This window comes from Mustela nigripes, chromosome 2 (genome assembly GCF_022355385.1).
Source record: "Mustela nigripes isolate SB6536 chromosome 2, MUSNIG.SB6536, whole genome shotgun sequence".
Taxonomy (NCBI): domain Eukaryota; kingdom Metazoa; phylum Chordata; class Mammalia; order Carnivora; family Mustelidae; genus Mustela; species Mustela nigripes.
Genome location: NC_081558.1, coordinates 111,371,439 through 111,397,456, shown reverse-complemented (window position 1 = coordinate 111,397,456; position 26,018 = coordinate 111,371,439). Strand labels below are relative to the sequence as shown.

Sequence of the window (26,018 nt, the reverse complement as noted above, 5' to 3'; positions counted from 1 at the left end):
ATAAGCATAAAGAATAGTATGGGAGGGGCGCCTGGGTGGCTCAATGGGTTAAAGCCTCTGCCTTCAGCTCAGGTCATGATCTCGGGGTCCTAGGATCGAGCCCCACATCGGGCTCTCTGCTCAGTAGGGAGCCTGCTTCCCCCCCTCTCTCTCTGCCTGCCTCTCTGCCTACTTGTGATCTCTCTGTCAAATAAATAAATAAAATCTTTTAAAAAAAAAGAAAAAAAAGAATAGTATGGGAAATGCTTTACAGTTATCACTCAGATTACAAAATAAGATAATACAACCAAATATAACCAGAAGCTCCCTATGTATCCCTCTGTCTCTTGTAGAATTAACCACCATACTTAACTTTGTGCTTGTTTTTACCACCTTGCTAATGTGTATGTATCATCTTACTTCATATGTATGTATCTTGACAAATATGATATTGTTTCACCTGTTTTTTAAACTTGACATAAATGTTTCATCCGTCCAGCTATTTTTAAATGCTGTGATAATAAATAGGCAAACCCACAAACATAATTATACTTTTATAACCTCTATCATTAGGCCTGACTTTTATACTTGAGCCTGACATGCATGAAGTTGACCAGATTATACATTTTGAAACAACTACCATTCTCTCAGGAGAGAAAGCCAAGGGACTCACTATCATTTATTCCTCTGCCCAGGGGGAAGAAAAATCAGTGAACACTCACACTTGGCAAGTGACATGAAAGGCAATTTGCAAAGGCTGGCCATGTCCCAACAGCTGTAGTAAAGACTCATGTGCCCGGGGCGGACGAGGGTTTGGCTGCTCCTATCGCCCTGAGTCAGCAGGCCTGCTGGTGCCTGGTGTCAGCAGTTTCCGGTCAGAGAGTGACTTGCTGGACACCCTCCTGCTTTCTGCTGGATGGAAGTGAGTGTCTCAGAAAAATTGATTCCAGCCCTCAGATCCAAGCTGGACGATTAACTCTGTAAATATTATTAATCCCTTAATAAGCACCAGAAATATCTGCAGTTCCCTCCCAATGTGACTCCTTTTCATGAGGTCCAGCCCACATGCACTACCCATTCTCCAAGGCACAGGCTCCAACGGCATCTCCTCACACCAGGCCTGAGTCCCCCAGTTCACAGTGATGGCTGCTGTTTTCAGGTTTTATCTGTGCCTTTTTTTTTTTTTAAATCACTTTCTACACGTGCAGTATTTCTTTCACTTCCTGTGTTGATTCCTCTGTTACAGCCAGAGACCTGCCTATGCAAGTTTCTCTTTGTATCTGTGCACTTGCCCCAGCCTCTTTCCCTCACTCTGTGCCTAGGGGAAGATCTAATACAGTCCCTGGTTGTTGAATGAACGAACAATTGACTGTAACAGATATCCATATGCTGTTTCAGTTTTTCCTACCAAATTTAAAACAACGGAAACACTTTGCTCACAAAAGGACTCTGTACAGCATTGCATTTGTATTCTCTCCTTTAATCTGTAATTTCTTGCTTTTGGGTCCGTAACTCTTTAAGAACAAGCCAATCACTGCAATCGCCCACAAGATCACAGCTCAGAAACACAGCCAGGTCCTCCAGAATAAGTTTTATTTTCTCATAACCTTTGCTTTATCTAAGTAGAGTTTCATTTTCTTTTCCATTGTTCTTTTGGGCTATAACAAGCCCCTCCTTTGTCCATTTCTTGATTTCCCAACAGGTCAGTTTTGATCACTAGCAGAGTGGTTGAATTTCCTGAAATGCCACACAGCTGAGCCAAAAGTTCTCAACAGAAACAAGAAGGACATCAGACAGTAGAGCCTGTTTTCAGAGTTCCCAGACCTCATGAAATTTGGAAGCATTAAACAACCTCTTTGTCAGTTAAGGAAAATTTTAATCAGGGAAAGTGATGGCAAGCATGTCTATATTAGTGCCCATGCACACATTACCACACCTACACGTGCACACATTTTTGCATATTCGGTTTAACTTCAAGTCAAACACAATACATTTCTATATTACTTGGTGAAATCAGTTTCTTCAGTTGGAATGTGTAGAATTCCCATTAACAAGTAAAGAAGGGAGGAACAGGGGCGCCTGGGTGGCTCAGTGGGTTAAAGCTTCTGCCTTCGGCTCAGGGCACGATCCCAGGGTCCTGGGATCGAGGCCCACATCAGGCTCTCTGCTTTGCAGGGAGCCTGCTTCCTCCTCTCTCTCTCTGCCTACTTGTGGTCTCTATCTGTCAAATAAATAAACAAAATCTTTTTTTTTTTAAAAAAAAGGGAGGAACAGAATTAATTTGTTTCTAATTTATCTTATGAAAGGTATTTTTGTCAAAATAGCTTAAAAATCACATTTAATAAATAAAAATGCAAGAGATTCTATCCCTTTCTTCCTCTCTCAGTTCTTTTTCTCAGAGACAACAACCAACACTCATTTTACCATTCTATTCTAGTATTTCTTCTAGTATCTACCTCTGTATCTAAATATTGCGTTTATATTGTTATATCTTCCTGTCTCAATTTTAGACATTATCCATTTCTTGTTATGGAAATTGAGATCTTAGCACCCTTTACTTACATATCCACACTTTTCTTCTTCCCCATCCTCTCAGTATAGGTATATCACAATTCTCAGTGTGTTAATATGCAGTGTTTACCTTATTATGACTGTGCCAGTATTGTTCACTTCTGAGTCACGTGCTGTAATATATTCTGAATGGCTTTTTTATTATCCTGGTTTTTTTCTAGCTTTACTGAGATTTAATTGACAAATAAAAATTACATGTATTGAAGATGTACAATGTGATGTTTTAGTATATGTATTCATTGTGAAATGATTGCCACAGTCAAGCATATTCATCACCTCATGTAGTTACCTTTCTGTGTATGTGAGAACAATAGAGATGTACCCTCTTAGCAAATTTCAAGTATATAGCACATTAGTTTTGACTATAGCCATTATGCTGTGCATTAGGCCTCTAGAACTTATTCATCTTGTGAATTAATGTCTGTACTCTTGGACCAGCATCTCCCCTTTTCCCCATCCTCAGCCCCTGGTAGCCACTGTTCTACTCTGTGTTACTACATTACTATGAGCAGAACGTTTTAAGATTCCACAAAGGAGTGATACCATGCAGTATATGTCTTTTTGTCTTTTGTGTCTACCTTATTTCATTTAGCATAATGTCCTTCATGTTCATCAATGTTGTCACAAATGGCATAATATCCTTTTTTCTCATGACTGAATAATGTTGCATTAAAATATATATATATATATATATATATATATATATATATGCCACCTTTTAAAATCATTTTTAAATCATTTTTGTGTTGATGGGCACTTTATTTTTATGTCTTGGCTACTATGAATAATGCTTCAGTGAACATGGAAGTGCAAGTATCTCTTTCAGACAGTGACTTCATGTCCTTTGGATATAGAGCCTATAGTAACATTGCTGGATCGGTAGTTCTATTTTTAACTTTTTGAGAAACCTGTTTACTGTTTTCCATAGTGGCTGCACAAATTTAGATTCCTAACAGCACAGGTGTTCTCTTTTCTCAATAACTTCACCAAAACTTGTTATTTCTTGACTTTTTGATAATATCTTGACAGAAGTGATATGATATTATGGTCTTGGTTAGCATTTCACTGATGACTAGTGAGGTTGAGTATGGTTACATATATATGTTGGCCATCTGTATATCCTCTTTGGAAAAATGTGTTTTCACATCTTCTGCCCATTCTTTTTTTTTTTTTTTTTTTAAGATTTTATTTATTTATTTGACAGACAGAGATCACAAGTAGGCAGAGAAGGAGGCAGAGAGAGAAAGGGAAGCAGGCTCCCCACTGAGCAGAGAGCCAGATTCGGGGCTCCATCCCAACCCGAGCCAAAGGCAGAGGCCTTAACCCACTGAACCACCCAGGTGCCCCAATCTTCTGCCTTCTTAATTGGGTTATTTGGTTTTCTGCTATTTGAGTTGTATGATTTACGTATATATTTTGGTTATTAACACTTTATTGGATATATAGTTTGCAAATATTTTCTTCTGTTCTGTAGGTTGCCTTTTTGCTTTGTTGTTTCCTTTGCTATGCAGAAATTTTTTAGGTTAAGGTAGTCCTACTTGTTGATTTTTGCTTTTGTTGCTTGTGCTTTTGGTGTCACATACAGAAAATTATTGCCAAAACCAATGCCATAAAGCTTTTCCTGTTCCCACCCCCACCCCTGTTATGGTTTCAGGTCTTATGTTGAAGCCTTTAATCCATTTTAAGTTGATTTTAGTGTATGGTATAAGAAAAGAGTCCAATTTCATTTTTGTGCATGTGGATATACAGTTTTTGAGGAGACTATTCTTTCTCCATTGTATATTCTTAGCATTGTTATTCATTGACTTGGTAATTTATCTTCTTGGTACCAGTATTAGTTGACTGTATATGTGTGGATTTATTTCTGTGCTCTTTTTTCTGTTCCATTGCCACATACTTCTGGTTTTATGCCAGTACCATACTGTTTTGATTACTGTAGTTTTGTGATATAATTTGAAATCAGTAAGTATGATACTTCCAGCTTTGATTTTGCTCAAGATTGTTTTAACTCTTTGGGGTCTTTTGTGGTTCCATATGAAGCTTTGATTTTGTTTTTTCTATTTCAGTGGAAAATGTCATTGGAATCTTGGCATAGGGGTTGCTTGAAATCTGTAGATCACTTGGTAGTAGCTTGGGTAGCATGGACATTTTAGTATATGTGCTGCCAAAGTGAGCACAGTATGGACATTTTAACAATATTAATTTTCCTGATCCATGAACACATGATATCTTTCCATTTGTATCTTTTTCAGTTTCTTTTGTCAATGTGTTATAGTTTTCAGTGTACAGGTCATTCACATCCTTGGATAAATTTATTTATAAATATTTTATTGACTTTGATGCTGTTATAAATGGGATTATTTTATTTTTTCATACAGGTTTTTTTTTTAAGATTTTATTTATTTCTGGGGCACCTAGGTGGCTCAGTGAGTTAAAGCCTTTGCCTTTGGCTCGGTTCATGATCCCAGGGTCCTGGGATCGAGTCCCGCATCGGGCTCTCTGCTCAGCAGGGAGCCTGCTTCGTCCTCTCTCTCTGCCTGCCTCTCTGCCTACTTGTGATCTCTGTCTGTTACATAAACAAATAAAATCTTTAAAAAAAATTTTTTTTTTAGAAAGAAGATTTTCTTTTAAAAGAAAAATATTTTATTTATTTCTTTGAGAAGAGAGAGCATCAGTGGCAGGAGGAAGGGGCAGAGGGAGCTAATCCCCAAGCATACTCCCCACTGAGCAGGGAGCCTGATATGGGGCTCTCTCCCATGACCCATAAGATCATGATCTGAGGCAAAATCAATAGATGCTTAACTGACGGAGCCACCCAGGTGCCCCAATCATGATTTCTTTTGCTAGGTTTCCTGTGCCTTAAAAATTTGTGATATAGTTGACATATTGTATGATATATAATACATTGATTTGATAAATTTATATATTGAAATGTGATTACCACCATAGCATTAGTGAATACCTCTGTCACATAATTATCATTTCTTTCTGGTGGGAAGAATTAAGATCTACTCTCTTAGAAACTTTGAACTTTATGATATGGTATTGTTAATATATAATCACTATGCTATGCATTAGCTCTCCAGGACTTTTTTATCTACCAGTTTCAAGTTGGTACTGTTAAACAATATATCCCCAATTCTCCCACCCCATACCCCATACTCTCTGTGTTTATGAGTTGAGGTTTTTTAGATTCTACATATAAATGATACCATTCAGTACTAGTTCTCTCTTTGACTTCTCTCATTCAGCATAATGCCTCAAGGTTCATCCGTATTGTTGCATATGGCAAGATGTCCTTCTTTCTCGTGGCTGAATAATATTCCATTTTATATTTTTACACCACATTTTCTTTATCCGTTTATCTGTCAGACACTTAGGCTGTTTCTGTATCCTGACTGTTGTGAATAATGCTTCAAAATAAACATGGGCTTGCATATATCTCTCAGGATCCTGTTTCATCCCCTTTGGGTATATACTCAGGACTGCTGGATCAGGTGGTAGTTCTATTTTTAATTTTTTGAGGAAACTCCGTATTGTTTTCCATAGTGGCTGCACCAATTTACATTCCTACCAGTAGTGAATGCGGGTTCCCTTTTCTCCATATCTCGCCAGCACTTCTTATCTTCTTGATGATAGCCATTCTAACAGGTGTGAGATGATCTCTCATTGTGGTTTTGATTTGCATTTCCCTGACGATTAGTTGGACATCCTTTCATATACTATTGGCCTTTTAGATGTCTTCCTTGGGAAAAATGTTTATTAATTCCCCTGCCTATTTTAAAATTATATTTTTTGTAAGTTATTGAGTTATAGGAGTTCTTTCTATATTTTGGATGTTAACCCCTTATCAGATACATGGTTTCCAGATATTTTTCACATTCCACAGTGTGACTTTTCATTTTTTAAAATTGTTTCCTTTGCTGCATAGAAGCTTTTTACTTTGGTGTAGCACCATTTGTTGATTTTTGCTTTTGTTGCTTCTGCTTTTGATGTCATATCCAAAAAAATCATTGCCTAGACCATTGTCAAGGAGCTTCTTCCCCATGTTTTTTTCTAGGAATTTCATGCTATCAGGTCTTATATTTATCTATTTTGAGTTAACTTGTTTGAGTAGTATAAGATAAGGGTCCAATTTTTCCAAGTTCTCGGCATGTAGTTATCCTGTTCTACTGGCAGCATTTGTCAAAGAGGCTATTCTTTCCCCACTGGGTGTTCTTGTCAAATATTAGTGAACTATGTATGCTGGGATTTATTTCTGAGCTCTTTTGTTATCGGTATGTTTGTCTATTTTTATGCTGGTATCATACTGTTTTAATTACTGTCTCTTTGTGGTATAGTTTGAAATCAAGAAGCATGATGGCCTTGAGCTTTCTTCTCTTCCTCCTCCTCCTCCTCCTTCTTCAATGAATTTGTTTGAGAGAGAGTGAGAGAGAGAGCGCACAAGCCAGGGGAGGGACAGATGGAGAGCATCTTCAAGCAGATACTGGGCTTGGAGCCTGACTCGGGGCTCAATCTCACAATCCATGAGATCATGACTTGAGCTAAAACCAAGAGTCAGATGCTTAGCCACCTGAGCCACCCAAGTGCCCTGTTCTTCTTTCTTATGATTGCTTTAGCTATTTGACTTTTTTTTAATGGTTGCATATAAATGTTAGGATTTTTTTTATATTTCTGTGAAAAATACTGTAATTTTGATGGGGATTGTGTTGTATTAATTTTTAGTATTAATTTTTCCAACTTATGAACATGGGATATTTTTTCATTTGTCTTCTTCAGTTTCTTTCATCAAGGTCTTACAGTTTTTATTGTACAGGTCTTTCAATCCCTTGATTAAATTTATTCCCAAGTATTTTATTTTTGATGTTATCGTGAATGAGATAGCTTTTCATATTTCTTTTTCAGATAGGTTATTGTTACTATGTAGAAATGCAACTGACATTTGTATGTTCATTTTGTATCCTGCAACTTCACTGAATTTCTTGATTAGTTCTAGTAGTTTTTTGGGGTTAGACTTTTTTTTTTAAGTTTATTTATATATTTAAGTAATCTCTATACCCAATGTGAGGCTCGAACTAACAACCCCAAGATAAAGAGTCACATGCTCTTCTAACTGAGCCAGCTAGGCACTCCTAGGATTTCTATATATAAAATCATGTAATCTACAGATAACAACAATTTTGCTTCTTTGTTTCCTATTTACAAACATTTTATTTCTTTTACTTGCCTAACTACTCTGGCTAGAACTAACAGTATGGTGTTGAGTAAGAGTGGTAACAATGGGCATCTTTGTTTTCTTCCTGATCTTAGGGGGAAAGCGTTCAATTTTTTATTATTAAGTGTAATACTAGCTGTGGATTTGTTGTATATGGCCTTTATTATGCTGAGTTATGTTCCTTCCGTACCCAATTTGTTGAATTTTTATTATGAAAAGATACTGTATTGCCGAATGCTTTTTCTGCATTTATTGAGATATTTATATGATCTTTATCACTCATTGTATTACTGTGATGTGTGGTATTGATTGATTTGCATATATTGAATCATTTTTGCATCCCAGGGATAAATCTCACTTGATCATGCTGTATCATCCTTTCAGTGTGTTGTTGAATTCTGTTTGCTTATATTTTGTCAAGAATTTTTGCATCTATATTCATTAGGAAAATTGCCTGTAGTTTTCTTTTCTAGTGTCCTTATCTGGCTTTGGTATTAAGGTAATGCTGGCCTCATAAAATGAGTTTGGGAGTGTCCCCTTCTCTTCAGTTTCTTAGAAGAGTTTGGGAAAGACTGACAATGATTATTCTTTAAATGTTTCTTAGAATTCACCAGTGAAACCACGTGCTCCTGGTCTTTTCTTTTTTAATGGAGGTTTTTGTTTATTGATCCAGTCTCCTTACTCACCATTGGTCTGTGTAGATTTTCTATTTATTCATGATTCAGTCTGGGTAGACTGTATGTTTCTAGGAATTTATTTCCTCTAGGCTATCCAATTTGTGGACATATAATTATGCATAGTAGTTTCTTGTCCTTTGGATTTATGTGGTATCACTTGTAATGTCTTATCTTTCATTTTCTATTTCATTTATTTGAGTCCTCTTTTTTCCTAGTCTAGTTAAAGCTTTGTCTTTTTTTTTTTTCAAAAAGGCATCCTCTTGGTTTTATTGATATTTTCTATTGTTTTTCTGGTGCCTATTTCATTTATTTCTGCTCTCGCCTTTGTTATTTCCTTCCTTCTGCTCACTTTGGGCTTAGTTGTTCTTTTTCTAATTCCTTGAGATGTAGAGTTACAATATTTACTTGATACAATTCTTTTTTCTTAATGTAGGCATTTGTTATAAAGTTCCAACTTAGAACAAATTTTGTTACATTCCTTAAGTTTTGATATATTGTGTTTCCATTTTTGTTTGTCTCAAGATATTTTAAAAATTTCCTTGTGATTTCTTATTTGACCCATTGGGTTTTCAGGACTGTGTTATCTAATTTTTATATATATTTAACATTCCCACTTTTCCTCCTGTTATTGATTTTTAGTTTCACACCAGTTGTGGTTGGAAAGATACTCAATATGCTTTTCAGTCTTTTAAAATTTGTCAAGACTTGGAGCACCTGGCTGGCTCAGTTGGTAGAGCATGCAACTCTCGATCTCGGGTTGTAAGTTTGAGCCCCGTGTTGGGTGTAGAGAGTAAGATCTACGAATGAATGAATGAAATTCGTCAAGAAGCATATGTATTCCAGTATGTATTCCATGCAATATGCTATTGCATGGAATTTTCTTTTATGTTCGTTTAGCCTAAAGTATGGTTTAAGTCCAATGCTTCTCTATTGCTTTTCTGTCTAGATGATCGCTCTGTTGATGAACATGGGTTATTGAACCCTCCTACTATTATTGCATTGATGTCTATTTTTCTCTTCAATTTTATTACTATTTGATTTATATACTTAGGTGTTCTGATGTTGGAGATATGTGTGTGTGTGTATAAAATATGCAATTATTATATTCTCTTGATAAATGGAATGAACGGCTTTCTTATCTCTTACAGATTTTGTTTTTTATCCTAGGGTTGAAAATCATTTTATCATTTCATTTTCAGAGTTTTACATGGGCATGTAACAAAACTTCCTCCAACTATTTGGGAAAACAACAAATCTGTTAAAGCCTCTCAATATTTTTCTGGATGCAAAATACACGATTTCATTTTCCCATAGAGACTTCCCTCCATTGTAGACTTGGGCATCTCTAGGCTGGGCACACAACCATCATATGGGGCTTACCGTGGCTGCTTTTCTGGCTGGAGTGCTCAGTCTCTTGGATCTTAATCCTTCTACATTCCTAAGTTATGCCCTAGTTTTGCCAAAGCCCATCTTTTAGGAGATTCCTTAAAAATCATGTAGGAAAAAAATATATTTTTAAAGTTTTTTTTTTTTTTTTAAGTAATCCTAACCCAACGTGGGGCTCAAACTCACAACCCTAAGATCAAGAATTGCATGCTCCACCAACTGAGCCAACCAGGTTCCTGGGAAAAAATTAAAAATATATTTTTTTCAAATAAGAAGAGTCTTTGCATACTTGGAAATATTCAATCCTCAATCTTAAGTGGGTATAGGTTTTTATGTTGAAAATAAGTTTTCTTCAGAATTAAAGGCATCTCTCCACTCTTTTCTAACATCCAGTGTTGCTCTTGAAAACTTCCATGCTATTCTGATTATGTTATCTGGTTCTTTGGGATTTTTAAAAAATTATTTTTAAGTAACCTCTGTGCCCAATGTGGGCCTCAAACTCAAGACCCCAAGACCAGGAGTCATGTGCTCCACAGACTGAGCCAGCCAGGTGCCCCCTTATCTAGTTCCTCTAATGGGACCTGTGTTTTCTCTGTTTCTGTCTCTATCATCTCCCTCTCTGCTTCTCTCTGTTCATCTCCTTCTGTCCCACTCCATGCTTTTATGGTTTTCTTTAGTATTCCTTAACTTTTGTGATGTGGATTTGTGTGCTGCGTACTCAATGGGCATTTTCAATATAGAGAGTTGTTGCTGCAGTTCTGGGAAATTTATTTGTATCCTACCTTAAATAATTTTATCCCCTCCATATCCTCTGGTCTCTCTTTTGGCAAATTCTAGTATTCCCCATCTCCTGAAATACTCTTAATTTCTTCTTTTCACTCATACTTTCCACTTCTTTGGTTTTTGTATTATACTTTCTGGGAGTTTTCTTCATCTTTACCTTTTAGCCTTTTGTTGAACTTCTATTCTGCCCGTCATGTTTTTAATTTTGAAGAGTTCTATCTTGTGAATTGTTCTTGGTTTTAGGTACTCTTATCCATAGCTATAATATTTTATCTTACTATGCAGAGATTGTTAGTGATAATTTTTAAATATTTTCTTCTGTTTCCTGTGTGGTTTATCTTTTATATAAATCCCCCCATTTCAGTTTCATTTTTTAATTGAGGTATAACTTAGTGAGATGTATATAGAACTTGGTTATACAACTTAATGAATTTGTATCTGATTACACTCCTGTAATCACATCCAGATCAAGATATGGAATATTCTAGTGACACAAAAGACTCCCACATGACGCTTTCTAGGCAATACAACCCCATAAGGAGAAATCACTCTTTCAATTTCTATCAACAACAGTTTGTTTTGTTGGTTTTCAACTTCGTATCAGTGGAGTCATACAGTATGTACTCTTTTTTTTTCTGGTTTATTTCTTTCAACAGTATTAAGCCTGTTTGATTCATCCATGTAATCAATGTAGCAGTTGGTGATTATTTTTGTTGCTGCATAGTATTCCACTGTATAAATATACCACAGTTTGTTCATTACTTTGCTATTGAAAGACCTTTGAGTTGTTGCCCGTTGGAGTCTATTACTGATAAATCTAAGAATATTCCTGTTTATGTTTATTATAGTTAAAAGCACTCAGTTTTCAGGAAAATATAATCAGGAGTGAAATTTCTAGGTCATAAGGTTATACATATTTAGCTTTAAAACATATTGTCAAATCATTTTTCAAAGTGGCTGTACCAATGGAAACTTCCACCTGCAATGTATGAAAGTTCTAGTTATTTCACATCCTCATCAACACTGGTTGTCGTCAATTTTGAAATTTTAGTCATTTTCGTGGGTATGTAGCAATATTTCACTGCAGCTTTAATATGAATTTCCCCCACTAAGCTTATTATATATTTGCATATCCTTTCTTAAAAAGTATTTTAAGGGGCATCTGGGTGGCTCAGTGGATTAAAGCCTCTGCCTTTGCCTCAGGTCTTGATCCCAGGTCCTGGGATGGAGCCCTGCATTGGGCTTTCTGCTCGGCAGGGAGCCTGCTTCCTCCTCTCTCTCTGCTTGCCTGTCTGCCTACTTGTGATCTCTGTCAAATAAATAAAATCTTTAAAAAAAAAGTATTTTAAGTTATGTGCACCAAATGTGAGGCTCAGACACACAACCCTGAGATCAAGAGTCACACACTCCACTGACAGAGCCAGTCAGTCATCCCTGCATATCCTTTTTTTTTTTTAAATAAAATTTTAAAAGATTTATTTACTTGAGAGAGAAAGCATGCACAAGCAGGAGCGGTAGAGGGAAGTGGAGAGAATCCCAAGCTGACTCTGTGCTGTGCGTGGAGCCCCAACCCTGAGATCATGACCTGAGCTGAAACCAAGAGGTCGGTGCCTGACTGGACCACCCAGGCACCCCTAGATCCTTTTTTTAACATGAAATTTCTGTTCAAGATTTTGTCCATTTTTTAGAAAATTGAGTTGTATATAATCTATTCTGAGTAACAAATTACCTCAAGACATACTGACCTAAAACCCCAGTGAACCTTTCTTATCTTGGTTTCTGAGAGTCAGGAATTCTGGAATGGATGAGATGGGTGCTTCTGGGTTGGGGTTTCTTTTGAAGTTGCACTCAAGAGGTTAACTAGGGCTGCAGTCTTCTACAAGCTTGAGCAGGTTTGGAGGATCCACTTCCAAGATGGCTTACTCACGTGGCTGGTAAGGTGGTGCTGGCTGTTGGCAGGAGGACACAGTTCCTTGCCACATTGGCTCTCATAGGGTGACTTGACACTTCTCACAACACTGTTACTGGCCTTGCCCAGAGCAAGTGACCCAGGTGAGAGTAACGTAGAAGCTTCCATGTCTTTTCTGACCCTGAATTTGAAATTAGATTGTGTCATGTTTGTAACATTCTTGGTTGCCTAAGTCTGTCTAGTCCAGTATGTGAGAGGACTAACTAAATGGGGGTGTGACTACCAGGAAGCAAAGACCAGTGGGGGTGCTTTGGAGGAGCTGGCTTCCACAGGTTGTCTGCTCTTTTCTACGTATTCTGATTAGAAGTTCTGTTAGATGTGGCAACACTGTCAGAGTGACTTGCCTTTTCACTCTTTTAATACTGCCTTTCAGTGACTAGAATTTGACGGCTTTATTAAGATAAAAAGTACAACTCAACACCTTTAGTGTATTCACAAAGTTATGCAACTATCACCGCAATCAGTTTTCGAATATTTTCATCATCCTTAAAGGAAACCCCATACCTACAGCCAGCCACTCCCTATTCCTTCTGCAAATTCCCAACCCTAGAAAACCACTAATCTACTTTTTCTGTGTATAAAATTGCCTGTCCTGTACATTTTATATCAATTATACAACCTATGTTCTTTTTTGACTGGATTATTGCATTTATCAAAATGTATAGAAGAATTATTCATGTTGTAGCACATGACAGTATTCCATTTCTTTTTTCTGCTAAATATCCTATTATATAGACATGTCACATTTATCCATTCAGGAGCTGAGGGTCGCTTGAGCTGTTTCTACTTTTTGGCTATTATGAATAGTGCTACTACGAACATTCATGTATAAGTTTTTGTGTGAACATATATTTTCAGTTACCTTGGGTAAATAACTAAGAGTGGAATTGTTGGTTTGTGCATAACTCTTGTCTTTGGATTTTTATTTTAAGACCTAATTAAAAATTTTTTTAGATGATTACTTATTTAAGAGAGAGAGAGAGAGAGCATGCACAAGTAGGGGGTTAGGGGCACAGGGAGAGGGAGAAGCAGACTTCCTGCTGAGCAGGGAGCCCGATGAGGAGCTCAAGCCTAGGACCCTGAGATCATTACCTAAGCTGAAGGCAGATGCTTAACTGAACTGACTGAGCCACCCAGGTGCCCCAATTTCTTTGATCTTGTCAAGGCTTGATGACTTGGCAATTTTAGTGCTGAATAATATTCCATTTTCTGGTTGTACCATATTTGATCCATTCACTCAGTGAGGAACATTTTGGTTGATTCTAACTTCTGGGAATTATGAATAAAGCTGCTATAAACATCTGTGAAGGCTCTTGTGTGGACATAAATTTCAACTTCTTTTTTTTTTTAAAGATTTTATTTATATGAGAGAGAGGGAGAGAGAGCGTGTGAGAGTGCATGAGCATAGGGAAGGAAAGGAGAAGCAAGCTCCCCATGAGCAGGGAGCCCAACATGGGGTATGGTCCCATGTCTGAGCTGAAGGCAGATGCCCAACTGACTGGGCCACAAGGTACCCCTAAATCTTCAACTTCTTTGGGTAAAAAGACCAAGGAGTCTGCTGGATCATGTGGTTCAGTTTTAGAGGTTGTTCAGTTTTCCAAGAAGCTGTTGAATTGTTTTCCAAAGTGGCTGACTCATTTTGTATTCCCACCAGTAGTGAATGAGAGTTCCTGTTGCTTCACATTTTCATCAGCATTTGATATTGTCAGTGTTCTGGATTTTGAACATTCTAATACGTATCTCATTTCAATTTGCATATCCTGGTGACATATGATGTAGAGCATCTTTTCATATGCTTTCTTTCAAAAGCCCATTTAACTTCTGTGTATCTTTTTGTTGAAGGTGTCTGCTAAAGTCTTTGGCTCATTTTTTTTTTTCTTGGTACATGTTTTAAACAGGTTGTTCATTTATGTATTGCTGCATGGGAGTTTTTTTGTAGGGGTGCCTGGCTGGCTCAGTCAGCAGAGCACATGACTCTTGATCTTGGGATTGTAAGTGTGAACACCACATTGGGTTCTATGAAGAGTTTACTTAAAAAAAAAAAAAAAAAAGGAGTTTTTTGTATATTTTGGATAACAATCCTTAACCAGATAGATCTTCTACAAATATTTTATCCCAGTCTGTAGCTTGTCTTTTCATTCTCTTGACATTGTCATCCATAAAGTAGAGGTTTTTAAATGTAATGAAATCTAGTTTATCAATTATTTCTTTCATGGATTGCTTCTTTGGTATTATATCTGAAGAATCATCACCATATACAAGATCATGTAGGTTTTCTTCTCTGTTATTTTCTAGGAGTTTTATAGTTTTGTATTTTACATATAGGTCTCTAATTCAGTTTGAGTTAATTGTAAAAGGCATAAGGTCAGTATCTACATTCTTTTTTTTCCCTTTTTGTATGTAGATGTCCAGTTGTTCCAGCATCATTTATTGAGAAGACTGTATTTTCTCTTTTGTATTTCCTCTGCTCCTTTGTTAAAGATCAATTAACTATATGGGTCTATTTCTGGGCTCTCTGTTCTGTTTTGTTGATCTGTTTGTTCTTTTTCCAGTATTGCATTGTCTTGATTACTGTAACTTTTAGTATGTCTTGAAGTCCAACTTTTTTTTCCCTTCAGTATTTTGTTGATCATTTTGGTTCTTTTGACTCTTCATATCAACTTTAGAATCAACTTCTCAATATCCACAAAATAACTTGCAGAGATTTCTATTTCTATAGACAGCATTGAATCCATATCAAGTTGGAAATAATCAATGTTATGACAATATTGAGTCTTTCTATCCATGAACAGGAAAGACCTCTTCATTTATTTATTCTTGGGATTTTATTCATCAGGTTTTTTTAGTGTTCCTCATACATCTTCTATATAATTTGTTAGATTTATACCTAATCATTTCATTTCTTTTGTTAGTGTAAAGGTATTATTTTTAAAGATTTTTATTTATTTATCTGACAGACAGAGATCACAAGTAGGCGGAGAGGCAGAGAGAGAGGAAGAGAAGCCGACTCCTTGCTGAGCAGAGAGCCTGAAGCGGGGCTTGATCCCAGGACCCCGGGACCATGACCAGAGCTGAAGGCAGAGGCCCTAACCCACTGAGCCACCCAGGCGCCCCAAAGGTATTGTTTTTAATTTCAAATTCCACTTGTTAATTGCTGATATATAGGAAAACAATTGACTTTTCTATATTAACTTTGTATCTTGCAATGTTGCTATAATTGCTTATTCCACTTTTTAATTTTTATTTTGTAGGGTTTTTTTTCCCCCTGCTTTTCTACATAGACAATCATATCCCCTGTGTAAGGACAGTCTTATTTCTTCCTTCTCAATCTGCATATTTTTTAAACTCTTTTTCTTGTGTTATTGGCTAGGACATCCTAGGATTTCCAGTATGATTTTGAGAGGGAATGATGTCTTGTTCTTGAACTTAGTGGTAAAGCTTCTAGTTTCTCCCCATTAAGTATGATGTAAGCTGTAGGTTTTTTTTGTTGATTATCAAGCAGGGAAAATTCCCTTCCATTTAGTTTACTAAGAGGCTTTTTTTTTTTTTTTAATTTTTAATTTTAAGTAAACTCCATACTACAGATGGGTCTCAAACTCAGAACCCCAAGATCAAGAGTGACATGCTCCACTGACTAAGCCGGTTAGGCCCCCCAGTTTACTGAGAGTTTTTGTCATGAATGGCTGCTGGAGTTTGTGGAGTTTTCCAATGCTTTTTCTGCATCTATTGATATGATTATGTGATTTTTCTTTTTTACTGTGTGGATATGATGGATTACATTATTTGATGTTTAAATGTTGAAACAGTCTTGCAACTGGGATGAACCCCAGTTGGTTATGGTGTAAAATTCTTTGTATACAGTATATTGTTGGATTTGACTTGCTAATTTTTTTTTTAAAGATTTTATCTATTTGACAGAGAGAGAGATCACAAGCAGGCAGAGAGGCAGGCAGAGAGAGAGAGGAGGAAGCAGGCTCCATACTGAGCATAGTGCCGGATGCAGGGCTCAATCCCAGGACCCTGGGATCATGACTTGAGCTGAAGGCAGAGGCTTTAACCCACTGAGCCACCCAGACACCCTGCTAATATTTTTATATGTATGTTCATGAGGTATTGAGCTATAGTTTTCTTTTCTTTTTTTTTTTTTTAAGATTTTATTTATTTATCTGACAGAGAGAAATCACAAGTAGATGGAGAGGCAGGCAGAGAGAGAGAGAGAGGGAAGCAGGCTCCCCGCTGAGCAGAGAGCCCGATGTGGGACTTGATCCCAGGACCCTGAGATCATGACCTGAGCCGAAGGCAGCGGCTTAACCCACTGAGCCACCCGGGCACCCGAGCTATAGTTTTCTTGTAATGTTTTTGTCTGATTTTGGTTTTAGGGTAATGCTGTCCTCCTAGAATAAGTTAAAAAGTATTCCCTTTGCTTCTATCTTTTAAAAGATTGCAGAAAATTGGCATAATTTCTTCCTTAACTGCTTTGTAGAATTCATCAGTGAATCCATCTGGGTTTGGTGCAGTTTTGGAAGGTTATTCATATTGATTCTTCTTAAATAAATATAGGGTTATTCAGATTGTCTGTTTCTTCTTGTGGGAGTTTTGACAGAAATTGGTCCACTTCAACTAGCTTTTCAAATTTGTGGGCATAGAGTTGTTCATAGTATTCATTATCATTTAAATGCCCATGGGATATAAGGCAAAGACCCTTTCTTCATTTCTGATATTAGCAATTTGCGTCCTCTTTTTCCCTTAGCCTCACTAGAGGTTTATCAATTTTGTTAATCTTTTCAAGGAATCAGCTTTGTTTTCACCAATTTTCTCTTTTAAAATCTCCAATTTCATTGGCTTTTGCTATATTTATTATTTTTTATATTTCTTTTGTTTCCCCACATACTTAATTTGCTATCTTTTCCTAATTTCTTAAGGAAATTAGAGCTTAGATGATTAATTTTAGGCCTTTTTTCTTTTCTACTACATATAGTCAATGCTACAAATTTCCCTTCAAGCACTGCTTTCACTGCATCACCCAAATTGGGTAAGTCGTGTTTTTTCATTTAGTTAACAATACTTTAAAATTTCTCTTGAAATTTCTTCTTCGACATGTGTTCTTTAGGAGTATGTCATCTAACCTCTAATTATCTGGGGATTTTCCAGCTGTCTTTCTGTTACTGATTTCTAGTTTAATTCTGACTTGGTCTGAGCAGGCATTGTATGATTTCTAATTTTTTTAAAATTTGTTTTGGTTTATTTTATGGCCCAGATGTGATCCATCTAGGTGAATATTTCATGTGAGTTTGAGAGGAATGTTTTCTGCTGTTGCTGTATAAATTAGTCTGTAGATGTCCATTAGATCCCATTTATTGATGTTATTGTTGAAGTCAACTACAACCTTACTGATTTTCTGCTTGCTTTGTCTGCCCACTCTGATAGAGGGGAGCTGAAGTCTCCATATCTACTATTGGAGACATCCCTTTCTCCTTGCAGTTCTAGCAGTTTTTGCTTCAGATATTTTGATGCTTTGTTGTTAGGCACATACACTGAGGATTGTTTTATCTTCTTTAAAAGAAATAACTTATTTTAAATATTTTAAATCTCACATTCTTCTCTTCTTGCTTTTATTGTTTCTGAGAACTGAGATGTAATTCCTATCTTTGCTACTCTGTAAGTAAGGTTTTTCCTCTGGCTTCTTCAGATTTTTTTCCCTCCATCTTTGATTATCTGTAGTTGGAAAATGGTAGGCGTAGGTATAGTTTTGTTATTGTTTAGGGTTTGTTTGGCATTTATCCTGTTTGGTGTGATCAGAGTTTCCTGGGTTCATAGTTTGGTGTCATAGTCTGTTTGGGTGGCTCTATCAGAATAAACTAGGTGGCTTATAAACTAGAGAAGTGTTATTTCTCACAGTTCTTGAGGCTGGGCAATCCAAGATCAAGATGCTGTCAGATGCAGGATCTAGTGAGAATCCACTCCCTGATAGTCATTTTGTCTTTTGGCTGTGTGCTAACATACTACAAAGAGCAAGGGGAGCTCTCGGGCTCTCTTTTATAAGAGAAGCCATCCCATTCATGAGGGTCCCATCCTTATGACCAGATTGGTTCCCAAAGGCCCAACCTCCAAGTAACATGACATTAGAGATTAGGTTTCAATATGAACTTGGGCGGGGGAACAGTCTACAGCAGTCCGATACAGCAGTCGGAGAAACTCTTAACTACTGTTGTTTCAGAAGTATTTCTTCTGTTCCTTCCGTTCTTCTTTTTGGTATTACCATTCTGTATAAGTTATACCTCTTGTAGTTGTCTCATAGCTCTTGGATATGTCATCCTATTAAATTGTTTAAAAAATTTAGGCTGCTTGCTTCTTAAAGCATTATTTCAAAACAAACTCTACTCTAATTACAAAGGCCAAGCAGGCAGTAAGCAAAATAAGGAATAAGAAATAGGCCCCAAGCCTCCGAAGTCCCATTGTGAGGTACCTAGTTTGAAAGATCTGTCTCCATCTTACCTCCTCTCCTTTCTTTCCTTTTATTCCCAAGTGACTTACTGTTAGAGGTTCTGCTGCTTGTTCTTAAAACCAGGAAGCTCCTGCTTCTTGTATTTCAAAGACAGTTCCAAGAGTAGGTTGGAGAGACCTGGTGGGTTAGGGGCTTGGCTGAATAATGTTCTGGCAGGCTACTAAGAGTTTGAGTTTATGTCTAAATATGGCAACAGGAATCCCATCAAAAGATTTCATTATCTTTTTTCTTTTCATGTCAGACAGGCAACGTGATGAGGTCATGACAAGGTTTGAGGGAGGCACGTTTCAAAGCAGAGTGATGTGATCTGATTTCCATTTACATTTCAAGACATTCACTCTCATTGTTGAGTGAAGAAGGGACTGAAGAACGGATAGGGATTGAGTCCAGAGATGGCTACCGGTTAGGTGTCCCAACTGAGTATTATCAGTGAAAATACCTGGTTGTAAAAAATAGAAAATGCCAACTGATTTAATCAGAAAAGGAGCTTGTTTTTTAATGTTATTTTTAAAATAAGACCATTTGGTAGTCTGCAGATTCTGGAGGAAGAAGGGAGGAACCAGGCTTGGGAGGAAGTTTAACAGCCAAAGTTACATCACAGTCAGTTCAGTGTGGTCATTGCCACTGCCAAACCGTAGCTTGCGCCATTGCTGCTGACAAGAGACGAGCAATCTGGCTACTGAAGCTTGAAGCACTGTCCACTCACAGCTTCACCCTTCCCCCTCCACCCCACCTCCTGCCCCACATCTTTGAAGCACTCTTAGCCACTCCATCCACTTGAATAGATACTCTACTATACTTATTTTTTAGGGTTACTGGTTAGGGATGTCAAGTTTGGATGCATCTGATTGACCAAGCCTGTCACAGGCTTATGCACTATAAGCAGAAAAGGGTGGGCTAAAGTACCTAGAATTTTCTGCATCTTCAGTGTTAGGTAGTCTCTGCTTCCCAGCAAAACTTATTGGTATCTTGGACAGGCTGCCTCCAGAGAAGCTGAGAAAATTGACACACCCAACCCAACAATGGAAAACTCTGTATGGTAGACTTATTGACTCTTGTTATCTGTGCCCATTGCATGTTAACTCTGCAATCCCCAAACTAAGTGTTATTTCCTCATCCTGGCTTTTTTCTTTGGCCCTGTGACTTGCTTTTGCCTTGGAAAGTTAACGGACAAGCAGAAGCTTGAAATGTACTTGGGTGATTGATCCTGTGTTTCTGTGATCATGAGAGGAGTATGTGCCAGCTTGCCCACTTTTCCAAGGAGGCTGAGATGTGGAACAGACCCACACACCTAGTGTTAAGCCAACCCATCTCTGCCACTGCAAGTCTCCATGAACACCAGCTGTCCTGCAAATGGGAACCTGGCTGAGATTAGCAGCAAAACTTAAGTGTATGCCTCTGAGTTTCTATGGGTTATTATGCAGCAACAGGTGACTAGGTACCCTTGAGGGTATCTGAAGGACTCCACAGGTTGAGAAGGTTGGCAAGTTAAGTATAACAATGTTTGTATTCGGTCATGAGACCTGTCTGTACTAAATTCTGAGACCTACTCAGTCTCCGTAAGTATAGATGGTTTTCAGAATTCTTTCATATACTGGTCTTATGGCTTACAATCACTTCTGTAACCATGATCATAAGCCCAGGAATACTACTGTCCCATGACTCCAGCTCTTTTCAGTCTAGCCAGTGGCTCTCTTCTGGAATGTCAAAGCTTTACAAATATATCTAACAGATCATCTTTAACAAAATCACCTCCATATGTACCTGTCTTTCCCAGTGAAGACCTCATTCTTTTCATTACTCACTGACTGGCACTCTGGAATTGAGCTATCAGCTCACTCCTCCACTGAACACTCCCAACGGTTCTTCATGCCATCACCAGTAAAAGCCCAATTTTCCTTAGTATCTACAAAAATCACAAGTTGATATGGCTCTCCCACTTAATCTCTACTCAACATGGACTTCCCTGGTATGCCTTAGATCTGACTAAACCAAGGAACTTCGTCCACCAATATACCTTCCCCAGGTATCCCTATGGCTACTTTCACCTCGTTTCTCTCAAATGTCATACTAAAGAGAAATCTAGTCTGTGAAGTTAAACTGCACATAAGGTTAAAACAGCATTTGTGTTTACTGCTTAAAGCTCTTAATAAATTCATTCTAACACAGTGATTTTCCTATGAAATGAAAATATTTATGGTGTAATTCCAGCACCACATCTTATAGTGGGGAGTAAGCAGCAGCAGTGAATGGAATGGATACTGGATGACAGTTGTGCTGTGTCCAGTATTGCCTGTCTTGATGTACTGTAAGAATTAAACTTTAAGAACCACAAAAAAAGCAGACTGTTCATTCCAGGTAACCCAATTTCTAAGACTTCAGAGGTGCTTTTACCTATCAAATTTGAAAAGCTTCCAGGATGATTATACTTAACTGTATAAGACAACTAAGGGTTTAGGGATTTTATTTGCTGGGGGAAGGGTAGATTTGTTAAAATTCTTCTGGAAAATAACTTAGTGATATGTATTGGAACATTCCTGAGCCTTAAAAAGGTTCATACACTTTAGAACTTAAGTCCATTTTAGAATTTAAGAATGGGAGAACAGAAATTTATAGATTACATTAGTTTCTGGTAACAAGAGTCTAAATAACAGAAACTCTCAAATGGGGGCGGCCTGGGTGACTCAGTGGTTTAAAGCCTCTGCCTTCGGCTCTGGTCATGACCTCAGGATTCTGGGATGGAGTCCCACATCAGGCTCTCTGCTCAGCAGGGAGCCTGCTTCCACCTCTCTCTCTGCCTGTGATCTCTGCCTGTCAAATAAATAGTATCTTTAAAAAAAATGTATATTAAGGGGCACCTGGGTGGCTCAGTGGGTTAAGCCTTTGCCTTTGGCTCAGGTCATGATCCCAGGGTCCTGGGATCGAGACCCACATTGGGCTCTGCTCAGCAGGGAGCCTGCTTCCCCTTCTCTGTCTGCCTGCCTACTTGTGATCTGTCAAATGAATAATAAAAAAAAAAGTATATTTAAAAAAAAATCAAATGGAGGTTTCTAAAGTATTTTAAAGGCATCATGTTTAAGATATGGAAGTAGAGATAATGTGTTAATTACATAGCTGATAATATTTACAAGTGTCTATATAATACATACACACACACACCCCCACTTTCCATTTTCTCCAAAGAACCCTGATTCACTTAAGTTGTGTGGCAGATATTACCATGTCAAAGAAATCCAATTCCAGAATTCTTAGAATTAAAACTAATGTCCCTTTCACAGTGCAAGGAGTTCAAACTACCTATCAGTGATTCCTTGAAAGCATTACTTATTGCATGTTGGAGCTGAAGGTTGGTTATTACTAGTAAGACAGGCTCTTCAAAATGATAGTAATGTTTAGCCTAGGTGAACAGATACTCAAATACAGGTTCATTGCTTTGCTTTATTACCAACCCTTCGATCCAGCTACTATATAGCCATATAGTGAGGTCACAACACATTGTCTAGGAGATGCCCATGAACTCTGTTACCTTTTAGACCAAGACAGTAGTGGTTTACACTACAGTTCTCACTGGGAAAACTAATGTTAATTTAAAAAAAAAAAAAAAAAATCAGGACCCATTGAGCGGGTCTTGGGATGTTTAAGTCTGATTCTGGGTGATACAGGCAGAGAGGGTAAAGAGCCACCTACAAATCAGGCTCGGTAGGACAGGGAGGTGGATCAGTTACCCATGGACTAAAATTATCAACAAGCAGAAATTTTCCTTAAGAGGTCAGCCATTATTTGCAGTTTTGTGGGTCATAGGTCTGTCACAACTACTCAATGCTGCTATTGTAATGTGGAAGCACCCATATATAATGCATTAAGTGAATGGTTATAGCTGGGGGAAGAAAAAAAAACCCTGGAAACCAGCCAGAGTTAGTACAAGGGGTGCAGTTTGCCTACCTTTGGGAATTCAGAAATTCTTAAGAGGGAAAGGTAAATTGCTCTTCTTCCCACGCAAATGCATATTGCTTCTAGCGTTGAACAGAAGAGTGGGGAAAAAAAAAAAAACCTTTAGATTTTAGGGACATACCAAGTGACCTGTTTGTCCCAATACAGAAAACTCGTCTGGATTAGCACCTCAGTTTAAAATCACCACTTAAAAAAATGTCCACCAGTCTACACACTGGCAAAACTAAACAAGAAATGGAAAATGTCTGCATTCTCTATTTGCCAAAGCCACCACCACAACACCCCTCAATTCTGAGACAGGATGACTTAAGTCCTCAATGGCATCCCATTGGCCTTTATCCCAAACTTAAGAGGATCCTCCCAAGTTGAGGATACTAGTTAAAACCTACACAGGATTGGGGTGCGGGGGGAACCTCCTCTCCCCCGGAGGATTCTAAGTTCCCCCACACTTAGCACAAAATAAATTTCAACAGAATCCTATTCACCTAGTTCCAAGCAACTGTTTTCTTTTTTTAATCACAAAAGTGTCCCTCATTCTCATTAACTAGTACTTCTGCTAAGTTTGGATATTTTTTTTCCTCCTGTACATAGTTAAGTACACAAATGATTGCACAACCCTTTGCCAAAATTAGTAAAGTTCATATGCACAGGTGGTTCTTATTTTGGGTTTCTGGCCTCTTCTTCAAAGAGTTCAATGTCTTATGAATTCTCTATTGTGCCAGGCCTATGTTCACAAGGTCCAGAGGTTTTTAAAAATTATAATTTATAATTATAATCAAGTAAGATTTCGGTCTGTTGTCTGAAACAAAACTGCTGGTGTGCACACTCCTATCAATTTCCCTGTAAAATTTACCTAGTTTTGATAATGTAAATAAATTTCACTTCTGGGTGAAACGTTTTTTCCTAGTTCTTAATTTGTCCCCTTGCCCCTCTGCAGAGTTGAAATACTGATTAACAGGAAATAGGGGTTGGCACTGCTCGTTTTATCCCGAGGTATACTTTCCTTATGCAAGGAAAGCAACTAAGACCATTTTGGAGGGTTTGGGGTTCTCAAGGGCCTCCAAAATAAGCACAAAAAAAACACCACAATCTTAACACCAATTGTTGGGATCTGACGTTTCCTGAATAATTTGTGCTTTCACAAAACCCAAGCATGATTATGAATTTTAACTATTTTAGTTCAGCAGTCCTCCAAATCAACTTTGCATTTGGTTTCAATCATCCCTGGCCTGCAGCAGTAAACAATGTATTGTTAGTACTGGCATATAAAAATCTGAGGTTTTTTTGCCTTAAGGCAAGAATTTCAAGACTTATTTATCCAATAGCTCTCCTATGGTTCTGACATTATTTGTCTCTTAATTGGTGTATGCCAACAGTCAACCCAAGGGACTCACCAGATGATGACTATCAGAGCACATGAACAGATGACTTGTTTCCTATCCCAGAATAGGAAAGGAATCTCCACCCATCAAACCTGGTAAGCTCTAAATTTTCAAGGTCTGCTGCCTGTAATACACTCCTGGTATTAATTTATAAGTCAAAATGCTTCCAGATCCAAAAGCTCAATGGATCACTAGCTTTAAAAAAACCACCATAGCAGAATGGATAGCTTACATGATTTAATTGCAAGCAACACCTCCTGGGATACATGAATTAGACATGGATGCCTTCTAAAGTTCCGCTAGACTTGAAGTCAATTAGAGGGCTGGGAAATCTATTTCTTACTTCACATACTATAATACGAGAGAGAGGTAGGTCTTTGGTAGGCGAACTCATTCAGTGAGACCTACACTGATGTCCACAGTTCTCACTCACTGCTTAGGTGCTGGCCTGTCCTTTCCCCTAGCAAGAGAGCTTCTAAGTGGTACCATGTTCCTTCATGTACATCCTTACCACTACAGAACTACAACTCCTTCTGGACCACATTCTACAACTATCCGGGGTGCCAAAGTCTTACTCTCAAACTAGTTGACAATAAATTTCAAACACAGTTCCAGGTAATTTTTAGAAACACAATCATGCAGAATTTTACGTATATGAGTCAGGTATGCATGTGAGACACCACCCAGTGCGACAAATTAAGGCCTGCTAATATTGCCTATAAATCATATATATGTATTTTTAAGTAGGCTCCATGCCCAACATAGGGCATGAACTCACTACCTTGAATCAGGAGTTGCATGTTCTACCAACTGAGCCAGCCAGGCACCCCATCACCATTACTCTTATTCATCTGATTATCTAGAGTAGTGGCAGAATGGCATCACCCATAGACTGGATGGAGATATGCCCACATCTGGATCCTGGCATTGCCACTTAATAGTCATTTGACTTCAGGTAAGGTGCATCTCATGGCTGCTACAGACTAAATGAAATAATATATATGAAGTGTTTTAAAAATACCTAGGACATACTTAATGATTTTAATAAATTACTTGTCTACTCCATTTCCACTTGAACTGGCCACCCTCAGGACAGGTGTGGAGACTAGACTCATGTATTGTACTATCATCTTAACGAAGACAATCACTCAAGTAACTAACTCCCCTCTTAAAGGTATTTTCCAGAACATATAATTTAACTATTTAAAAAAAAAAAAAAAAAAAAAAAAAGCAAAGAGAATACATTTCAGCCCAAGGGTTACCATACAAGGGACTAAAAACTATTTTAAACAACCCTTTAAGTTAACAAGGTTAAAACAAAATCTTCTAGGTCAACTGAGTTGTACCAGCCTTTTACTCTTTTCATTTGCATTTATTTAAACACAGTTCTCAAAACATTTGAGTGAAATTGGGCTTCCTTTGGTAAGCAAAGGACCTGAAAATAATATTTAAAAAATGAACAGGCAAGTCTTCAGTTCATCCACAATACAGGTGTAGTGTTCCCTTCTCTTTTCCCGAACTCTGAAGCACTCATTTTTTTTCCATAGTCTAAAAAGCTAGAAGAACAAGAGTACATTTGTGGTGGAATGTATTGTCGTTT

The 26,018-nt window shown here is 37.7% G+C and overlaps 1 long non-coding RNA gene across 1 annotated transcript in view; it reads left to right on the top strand.

Moving 5' to 3' along the window:
- LOC132011963 (uncharacterized) overlaps positions 1-26,018 on the top strand; it is a 100,724-nt gene that overhangs the window by 70,287 nt on the left and 4,419 nt on the right. The window contains exons 2-3 of the long non-coding RNA XR_009402471.1: positions 15,538-15,698; positions 24,413-24,513. This is a non-coding gene — a long non-coding RNA (uncharacterized LOC132011963). The remainder of the gene's footprint in view (positions 1-15,537; positions 15,699-24,412; positions 24,514-26,018) is intronic.